This window comes from Schistocerca serialis, chromosome 2 (genome assembly GCF_023864345.2).
Source record: "Schistocerca serialis cubense isolate TAMUIC-IGC-003099 chromosome 2, iqSchSeri2.2, whole genome shotgun sequence".
In the NCBI taxonomy this organism is placed as follows: Eukaryota; Metazoa; Arthropoda; class Insecta; order Orthoptera; family Acrididae; genus Schistocerca; species Schistocerca serialis.
The window spans coordinates 214,604,221-214,610,246 of NC_064639.1; positions in this window are offsets into that span (position 1 = coordinate 214,604,221).

Here is a 6,026-nt window from a genome sequence, read left to right on the forward strand (position 1 = left end):
TCCGCCGATGACATTGTAATTCTGTCAGAGACAGCAAAGGACCTGGAAGAGCAGCTGAACGGAATGGACAGTGTCTTGAAAGGAGGGTATAAGATGAACATCAACAAAGTCAAACGATGATAATGGAATGTAGTCGAATTAAATCGGGTAGTGCTGCGGGAATTAGATTAGGAAATGAGACGCTTAAAGTAGAAAATGAATTTTGCTATTTGGGGAGCAAAATAACTGATGAAGGTCGAAGTAGAGAGGATATAAAATGTAGACTGCCAATGGCAAGGAATGTGTTTCTGAAGAAGAGAAATTTGTTAACATCGAGTATAGATTTAAGTGTAAGGAAGTCATTTCTGAAAGTATTTGTATGGAGTGTAGCCATGTATGGACGTGAAACGTGGACAATAAATAGTTTAGACAAGAAGAGAATAGAAGCTTTCGAAATGTGGTGCTACAGAAGAATGCTGAAGATTAGATGGGTAGATCACATAACTAATGCGGAGGTATTGAATAGAATTGGGGAGAAGAGGAGTTTGTGGCACAACTTGACTAGAAGAAGGAATCAGTTGGTAGGACATGTTATGAGGCATCAAGGGATCACCAATTTAGTATTGGAGGGCAGCGTGGAGGGTAAAAATCGTAGATGGAGACGAAGAGATGAATACACTAAACAGATTCCGAAGGATGTAGGTTGCAGTAGGTACTGGGAGATGAAGAAAGTTGCACAGGATAGAGTAGCATGGAGAGCTGTATCAAACCAGTCTCAGGATTGAAGACCACAACAACATTACTCTTTATGAGTGTTTCTAACATGCCTGAGAAGTAATTCTTATGTTCAACATTAAAAACAAAAAAGCTTCAGTTGTAGGAAATGAGTCTTCTAAGAAACGCTGTGTATTACAGTATTATTGGACATACCATAATTAGTAAATAAAAAAGTAGACCTAGATCTTGAATCCAGCTGTCTACCTTGGGTGTCCTAACGGAAAAGTATACGTACGCTCTACTTACACAGCACAGCTACGCGGTACTGAATGACGATGACTGACGTACATGCTGGATTGTAATGGTCCGTAGATGCCTTTCTTTGACCTCCATTTCCCACGGAAAATATGTATGGCATGAAGAGCATGTAATATGTGTTACGTGTTGGCCGCAAATTCCCAGGTCAGTGACAAATCCCGTATTAATTTTCTGCAGTGTATAATGATCGCTGCAAGGAAGCAGGTCACTCGAGTGGAAATGAATGGAAGCTTTGCAATGGCGTGTGATCAACTACGAATTAATTGCGAAAAAATGATGTTGCTCGATTTACTCGATTAAATATCCACGACGAACAATAATCTTGAATTGTAATAGAGGACAGTCCTCATAGTGACGTACGTTAATAACTTCTAATTCGGTTTTATACCTGCTGCTTAACAGGGATCCCCAATATCCCCCACCCGAAATTCTGTTGCTTCGTGACACTAACCAGTACGATGGGCGAACTAATGGTCATACTGGTTGTCCAAAAAAGGGAGAAAGAACGGAAGTTGAAGTACAGCGCATCTTTAGCTGGGGAGCCTAAAAGACGATGCATTAGATCAGTTAAGGAGGATTGGGGAAATGGAATGGCCATGAATTTATGTATAAGACGTCCTGGTGTTCGCCAAGAATGAATGACATACACTACAGAAAACATTGATCGGGTGGACTGGAAGAGTTTTTAACGCAGCTCCTTCCGAATACCAGTCCGCCACTGCGTTGTCTCGTTCAAATGGCAGGTCATGCAAAATTTGTAAAACTTTCCGGTGTTGCTTTGGTTTTTGTCTTCTCCTCTCACCGAGCGAAACTACTTCTGCTGCCTATGCAGCGTAACAAAAGCTTGCTAGACACTCCGTATACACTTGAATAAACTGAATCTCCCAAACAGTCATCAAGATAAAAAATATTAGTAAAAAATACATCTGAAAAATATTGCTCGGCAAGGTAAAAGTACTTTCCCCCTCATAAATTCTCGTGGCTTTGCTAAAGGAATGCCACACCTTCCCACATGCGCAGCTCATTGTTCCGTGTAAATGTCAAGGACGTGTTGGCACAGGGATGTGGTGCAAGAGTACAAGGAAATGGAGCGTTTCCTCGCGGTTCTCAGTATAGTAAAAACATTACCCACTTAAATTCTTCAACGCAAAGCTTATTCTACTTCAACCCGTAATAGCAGGATCATGCCATACACATATAGGGTGAACCAAACTTCGCTCATTCGGATGCCACACTGCATTCCTTATATGCTAACAGTACAAAAATGACTCTACGAAAATTTATTTGGCACGGTGCATATTTTTGGTAGAAAATGTAGGTTAAAGAAAGGCAATTTGCAACACTTGCAACAAGTCTCTTCAGTCAATATTTGGTCACCGCTGTGCAGTTTTTGTACTGAGTAGAATTCTCCTTTAGAATACTGGAAATTTCTAGAATCAAATTTCGGTTCTAGATTCAATTTCTTCATTTTCTATTTTTAGACTGCATTATCGATTATCGGACTTCTTTACAGATTATCACAATTACAAGGTGCATTTAAAAAAATACATATAATTATTTAATAATAATTCAGAAATTACATCCTAATTGGTTTTATATTCCACTTTTAAGACTTATTTTGATTTTAAATGTACACGCTGTTCTCTTCCACGCAGTGTACCCTTACATGCTTTCCAGTTCATTAACGTGCTGTGACTGATAGTGTATTTAAAATATTACAACTGGCCACTCTTACTCTACGTTTAACATCTCAACACTGTTAATTTTTTTTTAGTTCTTTCAGTCCTGTAACAGCTAATTTCTTTTTATTTCTTTTTAAGCGTTTATTACTCTTCATGAACATTTCAAACACGCCTGAGCAATAATTCGTATTTTCAACATTTAAAAAAAAAACTTTAGCTGTAGGAAATGTGTCGTCTAAGAAACAGTGTACACCACAGTATTACTGGACATACCATAATCAGAAAATAAAAAATTGAAAAAAAAACGGCTATGCAGTACTGAATGACGATGTTTGAAGTACGCTCGATTGTAGCGCTCCCTCGTTGGCTTTATTGGACCTCCGTTTCCCAACAAAAAGCATGTACGGCCTGAAACTTTACTGAGGTAGTTTTGACTGTCGGTGTACAAGGGTTTGGCCAGTGGCGACCGGCGGTGCAAATTTTGGTTCCCCATTACAAAAACAGGCTGTCCCAGAAGGGATATTCGGCGATATTACAGGAGCGATCGTTCGAAGCAAAAAAGGGTAGTAAACATGGGCTCTAAAATGCATATCTTAAGAGCTGTGAGTTGTACACCATCTTCAATACTGTGGAACAAATCCCTTCTACTGCAATCTTTTTCCTTTCCATATTCTAACGGTTGCTAGTATGGATCAAAAGAGGACGAAACTTTCCGGTAAAAACGGGTTGTAAAGTGCATACCTTAAGGACTGTGATCAGTTATTCCTCTTCGCTTCTGTGAAAACCGTCTCTTCTCCTGAACAAGAGCTCGTAGTTGTTAAGGTATGTATTGTAGTGTCTACGTTTAGTACCCTTTTTTGTTTCGAATGATTGTATCTCTCGTATCACTGGATGTCCATCATTGTATTTATAATAGGTGAACCAAAATTTTCGTACTCGCACGCCGCCATACGCAGGTGTAACAGGTAAAAGTGCTTATATTTTTATATGTGGTACCTTAATACGTACAATCATCAGTGTGTTGGTTGTTTTATCTTTGTGACGAACAGTGTTTCCAGAAATACGTCAAAACCTTTACGGCCTGATGTTTTGTGCGTAGTTGTATTGTACCACTAAGAGGACTGCGCCTGCCAGTATGGACTAACCGTTTCGCCGTCACGTGTCGACACTTCAACACCTGACGTGCTGCCCTTGGGAAAATAACCATCAATGATTTGCTCTTGCCACATGTACTTGTAGGTATTAATCAACCTACAAACAATCGACTTGTAATGGCTATAATTATTAATCTACAAACGACGTAAATACATATGGCAAGGAACTATTGTTGTCAGTTAAAAGCTATGCTCTTACAAATGTTCATATAACTACTTCTTATGTCAAGATCGCTAATTACTACAAACATTAACATTACCGGTTTAAGCACATTATTGTCTTCAGGTGTGACAGAAATTCACAAAACTTCATGTTACATAAAGCAGTTATAATTTAATTTTTTGCTAAAGAATATTACATGCATACTTGCGAGTAGTATGGACAATTCAGTTGAGATTTTTAATTCAAAGTTCTAGATGCACTTCTACACGTAAATGAAAAGTGTTGGCTGCCACATAAATAGGCCTTTATTGATAAAGACAAATCACTAGCTTTAGCAATCAGTGATCATCTACATCTACATCTACATGATTACTCTGCAATTCACATTCAAGTGCTTGTCAGAAGGTTCATCGAACCACAATCATACTATCTCCTACCACTCCACTCCCGAACAGCGCGCGGGAAAAACGAACACCTAAACCTTTCTGTTCGAGCTCTGATTTCTCTTATTTTATTTTGATGATCATTCCTGCCTATGTACGTTGGGCTCAACAAAATATTTTCGCATTCGGAAGAGAAAGTTGGTGACTGAAATTTCGTAAATAGATCTCGCCGCGACGAAAAACGTCTTTGCTTGAATGACTACCATACCAACTCGCGTATCATATCTGCCACACTCTCTTCCCTATTACGTGATAATACAAAACGAGCTGCCCTTTTTTGCAACCTTTCGATGTCCTCCGTCAATCCCACCTGGTAAGGATCCCACACCGTGCAGCAATATTCTAACAGAGGACGAACGAGTGTAGTGCAAGCTTTCTCTTTAGTGGACTTGTTGCATCTTCTAAGTGTCCTGCCAATGAAACGCAACCTTTGGCTCGCCTTCCCCGCAATATTATCTATGTGGTCTTTCCAACTGAAGTTGTTTGTAATTTTAACACCCAGGTACTTAGTTGAATTGACAGCCTTGAGAATTGTATTATTTATCATCACGACGCTATTGGATCAAAACGTTATGTATTTCTTACCTTACGTCTCTTCAACGTCACTCAACGAAAACACTCGTTTTGGCGCTGTAATTGTATAAGGATGACGAAGTTAGACTTTCCTGATTTAGACTTAAGCCTTCTTGCCTTTTTCCTAATCATTTCAAAAATATGTTGGCGTGATTATAGAGCGCCATAGTGTTTTTCTACATCTCTCCCCTCCATCCCTTGTCCAGGTGGACGAGAATTTCTTGGTTAATGGCCTTAACGATCACGAGACGTCCTCCCTCCTCTCTTTCTCTGAAAACTTTTCCGCGGATCACCCTATCTAAAAATAATGTGTGGAGTAGTACGAATCTTGGAACGCTAGAGTAAAACACGTCTTTTTAAACGCAGGAGAAATGGGTTGTACCGTGACTTGGCCTAAAAAGTATGTTCACATACCTGTGAGATTTACTGCTCGAGAAGAAATCTAGAAATTTAAAACAACCTGATCCAGTCAATTTACTACCCGATAATCATCTTAAATAGATGGCTTTAATGAAGACATTAAAACTTTACCTTACGATATTACCTTATTATTACGTCACTGGGAACAAACCTCTTTCTCACAAGAGTATCAGGAATAATAATGTGGATAGAACATACGCAAAATAAAAAAAAAATGTTCCTGCCTCCCCAGCCGACTCCGTTGTCCAGCACAATATTTTGAAGCCTGCCATATCCAGCTTACATTTACGAGTGATGGTTCGTCCTGAAATCGTCGCCGCTACTGCAGAAAGGCAACATATTTTATATCTGTTACATGTCGAAGACACAAGTAAGCCAGCAGATTATACTTCACCGTTGGTCATAAGGCGTGGTCAGATCCTTCTAGAGAAGAGCGTTGGTCTTTTATCCTGACGGATCTCTTGTCTGTTGTCTGGTGGTGACACATCGGCCTAGAACGTCAGGAATTTAACGAATATTTACTGACATTTACTCACAGTTTCATGCTCAAAAGAGAATCAGATACCGAAACCATGAA